The sequence below is a fragment of the Rhipicephalus sanguineus genome, chromosome 11 (assembly GCF_013339695.2).
Source record: "Rhipicephalus sanguineus isolate Rsan-2018 chromosome 11, BIME_Rsan_1.4, whole genome shotgun sequence".
Classification (NCBI taxonomy): domain Eukaryota; kingdom Metazoa; phylum Arthropoda; class Arachnida; order Ixodida; family Ixodidae; genus Rhipicephalus; species Rhipicephalus sanguineus.
Window position 1 is genome coordinate 118,494,148 of NC_051186.1, and position 17,001 is coordinate 118,511,148.

The following is a 17,001-nucleotide window of genomic DNA, read 5'->3' on the forward strand; positions in this document are numbered from 1 at the left end:
CTCCCTCCCGCGTACAGTGTTATGGGACTCATGCACTACAAGAAACACTGACCAATTATATATGCAAGTAAGACAAGGTGAGCTTCAACTGCATATGTCAGACGATAACATTTAACTTACCTACGTGGCTACAGAAAGCCTCGCGAAGCTGATAGTATGCGTACACTGTGGGCTAGCATTGAAATCCACAAGTGTTGAAGATTGGGCGAGTTGGTTCGTCGTACTTGAACTGGTATAGCGCATTACGGGGAAGAAGAAAAAAAGAAGAAGAAAAATAAAGCTCAGTTGGAAGTTAGCGCTCTCTCCTCTTGTGTCGGTCTGCTCGGCCGTTTTTTCTTCCCCGTAATGCGCCATACCAGTTCAAGTACTAGCATTGAAAGCGCGAGTTGCCACGTATTTTCACGAAAACTTCGCGTCTCGCAAGAACGAATCAGATTTCTCGTGTCACGGAGGGCCCGGTTTATTCACTGATGCATGGAACATGCAAAGTCGTAGTGTTCCTTTCTTTCCAAGGCATTAACACTAAGGCTAGCACAGCCGAACAAGGGAGCGACTGCATAGTGCCGCCATTTTGTCGTCTACTAACCCTCCTCGAGAGGACGCTCCTGAATTCCGCTCGGTGGCGCGACAGTCTATGGGCATTGCGAATATTGCAGTGACTTAGACTGCCCATTACTTCGTCGCGTCCTTGCATATTTTTAAACCCAAAAGATGAGGCGATGACGGTACAGTGAGCAAAATAACAAGGTTTCTTGCAGTATATTCGGTGATGCTACAAGAAGAGACGTAGGGAAAAAAATAATGCTGGCTGCTAAAAAATGGCGGCAGGAAACTGTGGATATTGTTGTCACAGAGAGTAACGCGGATAGCCTGATTGATTGGTCGGTGTACGCGTGTGTGCGTCGGCTGATCCGAATAGGTGAGCGAAATTGTGGAACCCATAAATTACACGGGAATCTGGCTCGTTTGGCTCTGGTCGACGAAATTGGCTGTACTGGCATGGTCGCAAGACCAGCAGGCGCTTGCCCCGTCGTGATGCCACGGAGTAGCACATACCGTATTTACTCGAATCTAGGCAGGTCCCGATTCTAAGCCGACCCCCGAAATTCGCAATGCCAGAAAAAAGAAAAAGCTTAATCATTGTACTCGAATCTAAGCCGACCCCCCACTTTCGCACATCGTTTTTTCGAAAAAGAGCATCGGCTTAGATTCGAATAAGTTCGGTATTCTTGCGGAGTGGTTGCCGACACTGAAAGCCTGCGACGGCAGCGTGAAGGTCTGATGAGTAGTTGGATGCATCTTTGATGGCCTCTTCCACTCTTGCGCTTCACTTTCATCTTCGGGGTGCAAACAATGCGGAAGACGTGGCGTACAACCCTGGTTTGCACTGATGGACCGTGATGACGAAGGGAGCCTCGGCTTTGGTTTGCGACGTTTCCAACATGTTGTAGTGGCTGTTACCGTAGGCATACATATGGGGCTTGAACCGGTGGATGTTGACCGATGGATGCGCATAGAAGAGTCATCCTGCTCAGCGCACATGGCTCTGGAGAGACTTGGGCTGTGCGGGCAAGTCTTTCATGATAATTACTCCCGTCACTTCAGTTTTGTTTTAAGGCATAGTGCTCCGTAGCAGGTCAATCTCTGTGCGTTTACTTGATGACTGCTCTGATAGCCAAGGATGTTGCTCCGACAGGTCAAGATAAACTTCCTTTCTTAGATCCGTGGGCAGGTCATATTCCTGGTACGGCGGTGCGTGAAGTACTACCTAAGTCGTAATTTCAGTATGACCATTTCTGTTGGTCCGTCCACGCCTCGCGAGCTCCAAGAACGTTGACGGTGGCCACCCAATTGTCGGCGTCGTCCTGGAAGCCGCGGAACTCCGGTAGTTCGCAGGCAGTCGGTGATGGTAATACGACAGGCGAAACTCCGGCGCGTGACGCAGCCAAGCAGCCCAATTGGTATGAGAGCTCCGTGAGGGCGTACCGGAGCTCCCTGCGGTCTCAGGTGAGCTCTCTTCGTAGTCTGGCGAGGCTGCTGCGGCCAAGGCGGCATTGATCGAGTGCAGTGCTGGTAAGGCGGCACGAAACGGCACGGAGCTCGACGCTGTCAAGGCATTCGCCGTGATGCGGAGTCGCGCGATTCTGGCGGAAAGCTCGTTGGCGCTATCGGGCGATCCGCATGCGGAGCCAGTGGTGGCGTTCGAGGAGTAGGCCACTATCAGCGTACTCAGTGAGGTGGGACCCTTGTCTGAGGGAGCTTGGACAGTATCCCTATGCGGCTCAGGGGACGATGGTATACTGAATGAGGCGTTGTCGCAGCGGGAAGTGTGGACGGCATTCCGGGGCAATGGTAGCCTACCGTGTACTGTCTTGGCGGCGCCAGGGCAAACCCGCCCTTTAGCCACCGAGGAGGCCTGGACGCCATCCTTTAATTGTGGCACAGGTGCTTCCGGCAGTAGTAGCGACACGGGCTGCATGATCGTTCCTTCGAGGGAAGGTCCGCAGCGCTGATAAGCCAGGGGACGCACTTACGGTTCATAGTTCGTAGATTGCGCCATTGTAATGCAGAGAAACATGAGACAATCCCCGTTCCTGGGCCGGCTGTTCTTATTCTACTTCGTCTTTCTCTACTCGCCCGAGCCGCCCGCGCGCTAGAGCTTCGGTGCCGCTTTTCGTCATCACAGCATATTATATATATATATATATATATATATATATATATATATATATATATATATATATATATATATATATATATATATATATATATATATAATATATATATATATATATATATATATATATATATTATGTATATATATATATATATATATATATATATATATATATATATATATATATATATATATATATATATATATATATATATATATATATATATATATGTATATATATATATAGAATTGCTGTGTGTTCGATAAGACACCATATGGAATCATTCAAATGGTCTACACACCGTTGTAGTCGGAGTGTGACATCCTATTCTCTCGTAAAAACGTTGCGCCTATAAACACTGCAAGAAAGTAAATAAATGTGGAGCAGCGGCTTTGAAGATAACGTACTCCATCGCCTCATTTGGCATGAAGACTACCTACATGGGTTGTTCCTTTCATAGAATGCTAAGTTTCAGTTGTATAATAATACTAAGTTTGCAATTATTATTTATTGTAGTTTGTGACGTATGCCAGGCATGTGGAAGAGTTGACACATCTAAGACGTTTTTCCCACACCAGATGTTGTGCAGGGTATGTGGTATTGAAGAGCCAGGGGAGGATCCCATATGCACTCTCAAATGCAAGTTCTGCGTTGAAGATCACCCCACAGTTGACAAGGCTTGCAAGCAGAGCAAGAAGTTAGCGCTTCATAGTGGAGGCGAGATGGAATCACGATCAAGAAGCAGATCGAAATCAAGAAAGCATTCAAAATCGAGGGGAAGAAGCCGTTCCATGTCTCTGGAGGCGGAGCTACGTTTCGAGGCGCAAGAGCCGTGATAAACAATTCAGCAGGGGCGACATGTAGGGAAGGGTGTTTGAGCTCCACTAACGTGGAACCTGTGGAGGGGCTAAGAATGCAGTGTGCGTGGGCGTTTCCCACAGCAACATCACTGCTAATAGGCAATGAGATTAGTAACAGAGACACGCAGTCCGCTTTTAGTTTTCTCGGACACTGGAAATTTTATTGTTCAACTACGCACGAGAGAAATCCCCCATCGGTACTACATTGCAGGTCAAGATCAAGTGCCTATATATACGGGGTGGCCGGTGAACGGTTGTGCAGCGCGAGAATTTGGTTTTTTCAATCAAGAAACTCGCTAGGAGACGCTGCTTGCGTCGGCGTTGTGTCTCGCAGACGGCGGCGCGTTCTCGTTCCTTGCCATTGCTCGGCGTTCATCCCAGAAAGACATCTTGTGCGATGAAGCCTCTTAGGACTCATCTAAGAAAAGGTTTGCGTTCGCAGGTACTCGCATGTGCTGCAAGCTTTAGTAGCTCCATTGCAAAGCGTCTGCAGCTGACACGCAGCATCCTAGTCACTCATTATAGAACAGGTAAAAAAAGAGGTGTTCATTTTGACAGGATAAGGCGCGCACACGCACACGGACACTAGAAGAAAGACGCAAACAACACAGGCTCTATATTGACAGAATAAGCCGCGCACAGTGTGCGCACCTTAGCCTGTCAAAATGAACAAGTACCAACTAGCCCAATTAGCAGTGCTACTGAAAAAAGAGATGCTTTAAAAAGCCCTGCAACGTTTGTCGAGTAATCATAGAGCGACCTCGAGTATCTCGAGTATAATCGACTGCCACAAGTATCTTTAAGTTCTTCAAGCATAAACGGAGTTACACGGATTTATCGCACACATTAAGCGCTTTCTCTATTCATTTGTCCCCGCGAGCGCGCTGAAAGCTACACAAGAAGGATCATAAGCAAGCAAGAAGCTACGTCCGCACTTTAGTGTACGTCATGGATTTGAGCACATTCTTTTGTAGCGTTAGCTACACTGGCCGAGCTGGATCAGTTTCGCGTCGCAGTCCGAGAGCCGTGCTGCGAATGCTCGAGGAGCAGTGACGTGACATGGCGCACAGCTGGCGAACCGGAGCCGCCGCCACTGCGCGCCCCCCGCTCGTCTGTGCATTCCAGAGGAGTGCCGTCATAGCCGTGGCGACGCGCTGGAGCGCGCGCGCGCCCAGCTGTGAGCCTCCTTTGCGCAGTGGCTGTCTGACGCTGCGCCGGAGCGCTTGATTGCGCCTCTCATTTTGCGCGCATGCGTAGACGTATCATTGGGGGCATACATATAGCGGGGAGAAGGAGGATAACGAAAAATGTTGCAGTGGATTAGCTCAGCTATGACAGGAGATACGTAGCGTTAGCAAAGGTTCAGCTGATTATTAACTCGATAGTGTTAAAGGGATCGTATCGCAGAAATTCCGCCGTCGGTGTCGGCACCGTTGGTTGTGAGCGAAAAATCATAATCTTGTTCGTGACCGAAAAATCGAAAAAGCTGCAAATAAAATAAATAATAAAAATGTTGGGTCCCAGTGAGAATCGAACCCAAGCCGTCTGCGTGGCAAGCAGGTGTACTACCATAAAGCCACGCGTCTGCTTGGAGCTGCACCGAAAGTAACTTTCATGCTTCCCAAAAATACGCGTCCTGTATACAGGTGTTACAGTACGAGATGTAATATCGCAGTAATATTGCGTGGTACAAGCATACATTGCCATCAGGCTTCACACCATGTCAATATCCTAGCGAGTTGGTGGTATAAAGACAGCCACCCATTACAAAAGGCACACATATTACTGCGCGTATTCCCTTAAGGCCACGTAGTGGGTGCATCGCAACTTCGAAAAAGTTTCTGGTTTAAAGCATGCTACCCATTACATAAGGCACACACCTTAGTGCGCGCGTTCTGGTAAACACTCGTGGTGTTAGAAGTGCGCACTAGGGGCAGGATATCGCTATCGCGTTCAACTCTTAAAGGCGAAGCTTAAGCGGCCCCCAATGTTTTTGTTAGCTTTCCTGAGTATCTAGGATTAGCTTGATTATCACGCTTACTGCTGCTCCAATGACACACACATGGTATACGTATTATGTGGCACATGTATAATTACTTTGCCAGGCAACTACTTCGGGATCCGAGGAGTTAAGCTTCTCCGCTGTTCTGCTCCATTGAGCAGCATTTGCGCTCTCCTTCTCCAGTCAGAGGCGCTTCAAGCGGCTCCAACGCAGAGTCAGACGGCGACTGCACAGCGAAGGCAAATAGCTGCGCGCGCGCCTGCGTCAGTATGTCTACCACGGCTACGACGTCACTCCTTTCGAATGCGCAGACCGGCGGCGGCGAGTCGCGCTGGGTGGCGGCGGAGTGCGCGGGAGGTGCCGGCTTCGGTGCGCCAGCTGTGTGACATCACTGATCCTCGTGCATGCGCAGCACGGCTGTTGAGGAGGCGCGCGAAACTGGCTCGGCTAGGCTAGTGTAGCTAACGCTACAAAACAGAAGGACAGGGAGGTTACCCAGTTGTCAGACAGGCTGGCTGGCGTTCGCCATTGTGGTATAACCATGCAGAAGGAGAGTGCAAATGCTGCTAAGCAGCGTCGAAAAGCTGAGGTTTAACGCGTCGGATACCGAAGTAGTTGCCTGGCAATTAGCGCTTGAGCCTAGGAACGACAAACACAAGGGTAAACGTTCTGCGGACACATCGGAGCAAAGGGAGGAACGTCTAGCAAAGCGGCGTTGGCAGGAGGCTGAGTGAGGTGCCCGAACATCTCAAGGCAGAAAACTGGGCGAGTTGGTATGTATTCATCGTCACTGGATAGCGCGCACTTACAACGGGGACAAAGGGAGAAGAACACGACAACACAAGCGCTTGTGTTGTCGTGTTCTTCTCCCTTTGTCCCCGTTGTAAGTGCGCGCTATCCAGTGCCGAACATCTCAGCAGCAGCAACAACAAGACGCCGTCGATGACGTCATTTGCCTCCGATGACTCACTACACGGTGAAACTTAGCGAAAGCGCCACCTTACCTCAGGCTACGTATATCCTGGCATAGCAGAGCTAAGCTACTGATAATTTTTATTTTTTTTTGTTTTAAAACCGCGGATCACTTTCGACATGATCGCCAACTTGCTGGAGCAATTTTTGAACTGTGGTAATTCTGCCATTATTAAATCGGCGTGGCCACGTCGAGGCATCTTGGGGCAGCCGCGGTAACTGTGCAGCTCACATGGCTCAAATCAGCCACTGGCCGTGTCCAAAATTTCACCTCATTTAGACTCACTCAATAAATATATTCCGCGTAAACGCTCCCCAGAGTCAACAAAGTTCTCCTCCATTGAACTCACTCGGGCTCTGATACACTCAAATGTTTCTCAAGCGGACTTGATCATAATCAGCGTCATAAAAAATTTCCTGAACTGGACTGAATCGGGCTACGATTTAGTACACTTTTTCTGGATCGAACTCATTACTCAGAAACTATTTTTCTTCCGGACTCACTCATGCACACGGCACGATAAGAGTCTGTGTGAGCCTGAGTGAGTCGACTCATGAGAGCGTTAGCGTAAATTTAGGTTTTTCGATTGTAGTGTGCGCGATTGTGGGGCCAGTATTTCACATAATCGATGTTCCATGTGGCACCTTTCGATCTCAAAGCTTCAAATACAAATTTCAGTTGCAATCTAGTGAGAACATCTGCAAAGTTAGACGGCAGGAAGCACAAAGACCAAACAGATGCACAACAGCAGCAGTGCTAACGTGTATTCCGTCTTCATCCTTCGTGCTGATTGAATTCGCATATGCCACGCAAACTTGCCCAGACAAAGGCATTCCGAGTAAGGACAATTTTATCAAATATGGCACCCACAGAAAAGAATATGAAGGTGTTCCCGCAAAACCGTTTCCGCGGGAGGTCTCGGCAACACCCTTCCTTAACTCACCCCTCATGAAGAAATATTTCGGTAGTGTAGAAATGTGATTGCTTTGGTACAAAACTCTAGAGCGTTGAGGCAACACAAGGCTGCGAATAATGCTAAAGATAAGAAGAGAAGACTATAGGTCAGAAAAAACGTGGAGCTCGCTCAGACCCATTCAAGAAATATATTACTTTCGCGTTGCCTTGGACTCAATTCACCGTCACTTTATTCAACTGGACTCACTCGGACTCAGAGTCAATAAATGGTCGTCAAACGGACCTTCTCAGACTCAGTCTCAGCAGAATCTTCCTCAAGTGGGCTCACTAAGTCTCAGACACAGTATGTTCTTTCTCAAGCAGACTCCGTCATTCTCAAATTCACAAAGATATTGCCACGAGCGTTTCTTATTATCACTTTTGCCGTATTTGGTTTTCGCCCACAAAGACTGCCAGCAACGCTCAGCGCAAGCCGTGCCTCATTGTTCGAGAAGCTTCGCGATTATTGTAGATCGTTTTGTTAAGATTGCGCGCAAGACGCCAATACTCGAGCTCATTCCAGAGCTAGCGTGACAACGAGCGATAACGCTGGAATATTCGACGGCACGTGTATAAATGCCGACACGCTTCACCGCTTGTCAGTTTTTCGACGACCGTCGCCCAGTTCGTCGCTATCAGTGTACAGCGTGTATTGCTGTATTTTGAGTTTGCATTTCCCGGCCACAAGTTCGGCCAAATAAAAAGTTCCATTTTGGACACGCCGCCTGCCTCCCTCGTCAGCGTCACGTCCACGTGACAATATTATTAATCCGGGCTCACTCAGCCACAGAATCCCGACTCAACCGTATCTGAGTGAGTACATGTAAGTGAGTTGGATGACCTATGCTTATTGCACAGAAAAAAAAATTGAGTTGATGGCTCAGTAATGCGTCAGTCATTTTTAGATGACTGGGAAACCGCATTGTAAGAACGAATAGGTTTGCTAAGGTACAAAATCTGGCTCACGTGTTCAAAGAAGCCTAAAAAAACGATCAACAGTGCTTCATCACCATGTTCAAGAAATCTTTCAGGATCTCGTTAATTAGTCAGGTCTCAGCATCAGCTTGGCTGATCTAGCAGTTGCTCGTCCCATCCACCTACTCTCTCTAAAGACGCTCACATTGCACTTTAGCATGTACCTACACGAACACCACTACCAAGGGTCCTCACTGATGTCTGTAGCACTGCGTGTTTTAGGGGCGAAGCTCCTTAAGGCGGCACCCGTTCGTCCCTCGTAGTCGTCGTCGTCGTAGTAGTAGCAGTAGTAGTAGTCGTAGTCCGTAACAAGTCTTACGCTTTGACCTCCAAGGTGGTGCCGGTGGGAGATTTTTGCTGTGCGTTGTTGAAAAATAAAAAATTCGCAGCGTGCGCGTTAACTAAAAGCCGAATTCTTCTGTCTCTCATTCCCCATTAGCAGCCATTGGCATGTTCCAGTAGGAAACGTTAGTAGAAGTAGAAGTGTAAGTGTTAGCTAAAAGCCGACTTCTTCTGTCTCTCATTCCCATTAGCAGCCATTGTTTACCTCCAAGGTAGTGCCTGGTGAGATTTCTCCTGTGCGTGATTAAACAATAAAAAAATTTGTTCAAAACGCCGTTGATTGATGAAATAAACCAACGAAAGACGCCAGATGTTTTGTAAAAGCAAAACGAAAGAACGCCAGATGTTTCTAAAGCAAAACGAAAAGACGCCAGCTGCTTAACGAAAGACGCCAAATTTTTCTAAAGCAATGGTTTTCTGAACAATGAAAATTCACAGCGTACATGTAAAATTAAAGTGAGCTGCAAGTCGTCATAACTCATCGAACCTTTAGTATAAACGCGCCCGATCTCACGTCGGTTGGGCAGAATTCACGGAAGATTCACGGTTTACCGATGAACCTCCGCAGCCTCGCCCACTCATCATCATTCACTCCGTGAATATGCTGTGATTTTTCCATGCCACGCTGCATCCTGTTTTTAATATGGTTGTAGATAATATGAGAAGGCATCCACAAAATCTGAATAGTTCTTACATATCAGTTCTGCGGAATCCCGCAAGGTGGCGGAAGGGTTAAGAAAGGGAAAATAGACAACCATCCGTTTGTAGCACGAAGCCACAAGGAAATCCATACGGATTTCTCAGAAATCGCCGAAAAATTCGTTGTGGTCCGGGGATCGAACCCGGGACCAACGCCTTTCCGGGGCGGTCGCTCTAGCAATTGAGCTAACCAGGAAGCTAGCAATTGGCAGCGCGAGGGCGAATTCATCGACAACTGGAAGCATTAGGAAAAATTTTTCAGCGCAAAATAACCAACAAGGCCGAATTTCTTACCAACAAGGCCGAATTTCTCCCCTTGTGCAACTGGAAGCAACTGGACGCATATTGAAAATCAGTTCTGCGGAATCCCGCAAGGTGGCGGAAGGGTTAGGAAAGGGAAAATAGATAACCTCCCGTTTGTAGCACGAAGCCACAAGGAAATCCATACGGATTTCTCAGAAATAAAGCCTCCTAGCTGCTGAATAGTTCTTTCCTCTAATCCAAAGAGCTACTTTAGGGGGCCGGCTAATGTCATGCTAACCATTACCGGATGTGGATGACCATATTGTTACACTTTCCAGCATCGGTGATTATCTTTACCGCTTCGGCAGCTTTCTCCAAGAATTTGTCTTTAGCATAAACTCCGGTAACCCACTCGTCGACATAAAAAAAGTCTTTGAGTATGCTTGCCATTTATTTAAGACTGTCGCCCTCGCATTGCGAATGGTCAAGAACGGCATAAACATGTGCCGGCTGGTCGTAGTGCCAAATAGTACTATTTGCATTCTTTATGTCTCGATATCTGGGAAGTTATGAAAGTAACGGGGCGCTTCCCTGCAACAAAGTAATCAAATCTTAGACGACCCATGTCGTCCGATTGCCCACTGATTAATACGAACGCTTTCTCGGTCTCAGCCAGAGAGGAATCGAGTGCAGGCGACAACGCAACTAAATGCATACGATGTTGTTAATGAGTTATCGCCTTTTCTCGCAGGGTTCTTTAAGCGACATCTATTCTGGGGGATTAGAAGTGGCCTCAAATGCTACGTGTAGGCTAGTTGTTCTCGACTGAGTTTCGATGACCGACTGGTGAGGCATGTATTATGCATATTAGCACGTTACTTCATTTTTATCTATTTTTGCACGTCTTTCATTCATGCAGCGTCAGGTGACAGTGTCGCATTCTTCCACATCTTTGCAGTCGCACTACCTCTATGTAAGATTTTGCAGCGATATCTTGGCCATGTCTCGGTTGCCTTCAAATTCACTACAAGTTTCATTCCGCAGTAAGGACATCTACTAGAAATGACTATGTGCACGATGCTTTGAGAAAGAGAGCTACTTTCGTCCTTCGCGTTCTCTTCGTTGGCCACTACAATAACGTCGACCTTAAAAACTTTTACCGTAGAGTTCGCTCGTTGACATCGCTTTCGACACCAATCTTTAATATGGAACTCTACCAGGCACGTCGAAACAATGGCGTTGAAAGGGTAACTTATGGTCTGACGTAACGTCAGCACTCACGTTAGAGCACACATGTCAACATTACCTAAAAGAAATGCACTTTACGATAAGATGATGCGAATGTGATGGTGTGGATTGTGGCTGCGACGAAGCGAAGAGGAAACGGCAGTTCTACGATTGAGCATTTGTTCAGCCTGAAAGGTCGCCCAGTACGCATATGGCCATGCACTGTAAAGAATGTGGGTGCATACCTCAGCCTGGAGGCACTGGCATTCTGTTCAAACACCGGAACAAGACTGCGAGGGAAATAGTTGAGGCCATTTGAATTGACAGACTAAAAGACAAGTGTATCAGCCATCCATCTGTTGCTTTGTTAGATAAGGACATTTCGCTGCTGTCTGCGTATCTTTAATGACGTTCTCTTTTCATTGCAGTGTGTTGATATATGCGCGGATTGTGTGTTGTCTCTAGCGGAAGCGCGCTGATCAAGTTGGGCTTTTAAGCAAACGTTTTTTACAAAATTAAACAATTAAATCTTGAATAATTTAATATTGATGCCATTAGTACCACGATATGGCAATTCTAGTTCGTTTATGCCTGTAAGAATCATTCAGAGGCAAGAACTTCGGCAGATCCCAGGTGTTGTAGGAATCATTTTCATGCGAAGCAGTCAGTGAGTACTTCTATGCTGTATTTTATGGCTTTGAGGCAAGCGTTATGAGGTGAATTGACGTGTTTCTGTAAGTGTAGTACCTGTGTGCACATCGTACACTTACCAGATACGTCGAAAACACTGCCGTTTAAAGGGTAACTTATGGTGCTACGTAACGTCGGCCCTGACGTTAGAGTACATACTTCAGTATTATCGAAACTAAGTGCATTATGGTGAAGTCCTGTGAATATCATGCATAACTTTCAATCATGTATTCCTCCAGGGTAGAGCAATTCATCGATATGGCTTCCTGAGCCATGGGAACATAAACGTAATGTTTATTAGAGTGCTATAAAAGCAGAGCCAACACTGAACCCACAGGCATGATTCTGACATGTGACGCCTGTATCGTAGGAGTACATATGTAGTGTTTATAGCTTTATTGCAAAATTAGATAGCCATCACCACAACCACAATTGACGCTGCACCGACTTACGCCTGCATAGACTGTGTTTTCCAAACCAATTTATGCACATGGTGTGGCTCTTTGGTAGAATACATGATAGCCACGCAGACTGATTGGTTTCGATTCCTGCTGGGATCGTAATTTCTATTATTTGCATTCGTCGGGTCAACGCTGCCGATGTCAGTTTTCCTCAAACACTTTCGCATTTAAATTAGCGATGCCTGTTCTCGCCCTTCCTCGGTAGATATATATTGTCAATCACCTGTGGCGCATACCCGTCCAACGCGGCTCGTGGTAAACGGGTATGGGCCACACGTGCCTGGAGGTGACGGTTTGACGATGAACGTGACAGGATTTTCACGTTATTCGTGTCATGACCAGACAGCCATATTCGTCAAATCCTCTTACCCTCGCATGCCAATTTCAACCTACACCATAATGAGGAGGCAATCATCAGAGCCCCCAGCTGTAGGAGCCTAAATAAATCGCTAGATACGCAGATAGAAACGAGGAAACTGTCAAAGGTTCGCTAAGAAATGCTTCGCATTTAAAAAAGATCATTCATTCATCATTTCTGGTGTTATGGCACGCAGTGGTCGTGAGTGGTATCTGCTAGGCTAGAGAAAGCTGTTTTAGTGAGTCATTGGATACAGACGCGCATTCTGCCTCATGGAAGGAATGACCTTTTCTTGCTTATAAACTGCAAGTTGAGCTCATTACCACGCACTAAGCGCGCAAACAGTCTAGAAGTAGTTTTAATGCACACAGGAGGGTTCTTAAGCGGAAAATAGGTTCAGTTAATAAGACATTTGCGGAGGTATATTAGCACATTGAGCAGCTTTAATGAGGCCGACATTTAACTGCTGCGCCGCATAAACTTTCCCGTGTTTTGAAACGGGATGTATGTTAAAGTTGCCCCATTGAACGCTTCTCATTTATTGAAAGAACTCATGACTGAATCTTCTTTAAATGCTAATTTAAACAATTTCCTTTCGCAGTTTTGCCTATATGGTGACAGATTGAGGAAAATAACTAGCTGCTATTCCGTGAGTGAACGTGGAAGGTCAGGGGAGCTGTACGTGGCCTTAGAGCACAAATGTCGTCTCTTATTGGGCACATCAACAGTAATATGTTCACCACTGTGGCGGGGAACAGGCTGCACGGGATCCTTCACATCAACGGGCACGTCGAATGATCTCTCCCGTGATGCTCAAATGGCCCCACCTGAACATCCAAGGCCGAAATTAGATCAAGGGAAGGCGATGCGAGACAAGCAGTCAATCGACGGCATTTGGGGTATATTTCAGGTGTACGCATCCTCAGACGGTTGCAAACAGAGCCACCATGCGCTTCACCAGTTAATCTTGACGCGTGCAGCAGCCGTGCGCTTGCTCAACAAACGAGAACGGCGCATATTTTGTTAACAGCACCAACGCACGCTCACCCTCAGCAGCGTCCCGCATGACTCTTATGCTGCTCAGGCTCGCCGAAAACCACAAACGGTTATACACGCCAGATGCAGCGTGAGCAATCCGTGGAGAAATATCGAATAGCAAAAACAGCAGCCCCGACAAGAGCGCCGCTGCAGTGTCCCACTGCGAAACGCCATTCGCATCTGGTTTTTGGTCTAAAAGCTTGTTCTACGCATACAGCCTGCCGCACGAAGTCTGCATATAACAAGTGCGCTATGGAAGTGCTCAGAAAGGGGCATAGTACTTTTTTCTCTATTAAAGCTCAGGTTTCATTTTTTCAATGCGAAATATTTGATGACAAGCCAGTGGGTCGTCATTCTCGGGGGAACGTGGAGCAACCAGGACCACTTTTGATGCAACTGTTAATTCCACGATTTTACGCCCCAAAGACATGCCGAACAGAGCAATGTAAGGACGAGCCCCACAAGCGGTTACGAATATTTATGATAGGTTGTCCAATAAATATCCATATCATATTACATATTCTAGCAATGTTGAACGATACGGAATAATAAAATGCGTGTACTTATAAAGGGCGAACCGTTTATGAACCATGAATCTGCGAGTTATTCGAACGCCACAGGGCTGATCAGTTTTCCTCATTCTCATCTCGTGTCACCTCGAGCGCACGGAGCCTGCAAACCGTGTTCAGCCGACTACTCGTGCCAGCGGCACAACGACAGCGCGTACGTAGAGTGCAATATGCACGGTTCAAGGCGGCCTGAATAATGCGGGGTTTGTACACCAGCAACAGACCAGAGGCGGAAGAATATATATATATATATATATATATATATATATATATATTATGTATTATATATATATATATTGTGGCGAAGCAATTGGTACTGCTTAACGGTTGCGCTCTCCAGCGGCTCCTAGTGGGTCGTCCTCTTCTAAACGCCGCTCGCGCTCTCGGAGCCCGTGCTTTTGCCTTGACTGTCGCCATAGTGCATTGTCGCCGGGTGCCGTCCAATAAACAGCTTAACAATATATATATATATATATATATATAATATATATATATATATATATATATATTATTGCCGAACAGCGGGAACTGTCTGGGGCACTGGCATGGAGACCGAGGAAGACGAAGTGGGACAAAACAAGAAAAGCCGGCCTAGCCTATCGGTGTTGTCTCTTGTACTCTTCCTTACAAAGTCGCAGTGGCGAAACAAGGCCATCCCACGACGTTTTCCGCCTCCCTCTATTGCCATTCGAAGGAGACGAGCGCTTTTGGACTCGCAGCCGCCATCTTTCGGGGACGGCGTCTCTGCATCCACGGGGCCTCAACAACACGTGTGTGACTCCGAAATTATGCAGGTCTTGGTCATGTGGACACAACATATCCACAACACGGCATGGGGTTCCACTTCCGTCTTTGGATGCGCCGGACATGGACCACACGCTGAGACTACCATTCCGGAACTTGGCGGATTTCAGGGCTACCCGACCACCTGGGTCTTGACCGTCGGCTCTGTCGCCACGAAGTAGTCTTGGCCAGAGTCTACCGAAAAATCTATCGTGGAATGTCGCCTCCGAGGATCTATACATGCTTGGCGTCGCTTTCAAGGCAGCAAGTATGTCTCATGGGCCACTTGGAGCGCGGTCCTGACGTCACAGTTCAAGGCTTCCAGGCGCCTATGACGCTCGCCTCATGGAGATGAGGTCACGCCAGCAAGCCTGAACAGACGACGCTGCCGCATATATCTGCGACAAATTACGCCTCCTACAAGCTTGCGACATCACCTGGCCCTCTCCGGCAGCCAGACAGTACGTCTTCGATGGTATATACGATTCCACGCATGCGGCCATACTGTCTGTGCAGACAGCCAAACAGGACATCGATGCTTTTATTCGTCAGGCGGCAGAGCTGCAGGAAACTGATAAACGCCGCACTCCTGCAGTCTCCCCACGGGAACCCGCGACCACGTGGTGCGGATGCTTTTCCTGTGGATGCTTTCGGCATGAATAGAATGACTCCCACAAGGGCCGTGTCAAGCCATCGAGTTCCAAACGCAGCCACTTCCAACAGTTCGGACTCGCTCATATAAAGAGTATCCTCTCGAGCACGCCGACTGATGCCTTCATCAACGTCATGACTATGTGATATCTGGCGGAGGTGTTGGTTCGTTCATGGTCCGGTTGCCCCCGCGAAGCGCTGGCTCAAGCCCAAACCACTAAGAAGACGACGCTAAAGGCAATCCGGATCGCCGAGCTAGCCGCAGGCAGAAGGGACTAGAGCCGTAGAATGGGCTCTTTCCCGAACACATCATGTAGTCCAAGACGGTGACTTCGATCGCAGGGACGATAACAACCCCAGTGCCGCCTACACCGATTGTACTCCGGCAGCCTAGAGAGGCGCCAAGCTTCCGTGGATCATCAGTCGCAGAACCGGAAAGCTGGCTGGAAACATACGACCAGGGACCCTTTTCAGCGGTTACAAGCTACGGCATGTTTACTTCGTCTTGGAAGACGCCACTAGGATGTGGTTCGAGAACATAGAGTCAATCTTCACAACAGGGGACATTTTCCGCTGCAGTTTCTTGACGACATTTACAAGCGTCGTCCGCAAGAGAGGGCCGAGGCCCTCCTCGAAACCCGTGTCCAGCTGCCAATCGAGAACGTGGCACTTTTCACGGAAGAAATGACCGGACTCTTCTGTCTGCAAGACGGCAGAGTCCATTCTGGAAGAGACAGAAGTTCGTGTCCTGGTGGGGGGAGTAAAGTGGGAGCTCATCGCTGCATGGATTCAGAACGGCGCAACAAGGAAGATGAAAAGACGAAAGATCACAGGAACACAAGCGCCGTTCTGAAGCCATGCATCTGTACCAACTCGCCCAATTGTCAGTGCTACTCAGCTCATCGCTGGGCTTATGAGGAACTCACTCAACACCGTCCAGAAATTTCTATCGGAGGCAACGACAATCCGCCTTTTTCACGACGTCCACGCGCATGCACTCTCCCCTAGCGGAGGTGTCGTTAAACGTCTTATCATCCGCAGGCTTTGCTTCTGGCAATACTCGTTGTCCCGGCCCCTACCAAACCCCTACCAAAACGGCAGACGGCAGGACATGAGAATAAAAAAGGCGGATTGAAAAGACACCGGGAATGTTCACTGGGCAATTCAATGGACGCTTCACGCCAGGCTACGCAGACATTCAATCACTGCTCAGACGATCCAGACCATAAGGGCCGTGGTGTGCGACAGGCTTCGTCGAATGTTCCCGCTGTGCCAGCCTCAAATGGCTTCCTTTGCAGCCATCGTACGAGAAGAAATCCAGCAGTCACTTCGTGCCCTCGAATAGCTACAGCCTCATGCAGAAGGCGTAAGCTAAGCTGATACAGCCATACGTAATGCTTCCCCGCTGCGCCCACTTCAAGGCACTGCTACGCCGCAGTAGCGCCGCAACAGTCAATATGTGGTAATTGATAAATGTGATTTTGTGCACCGATAGTAA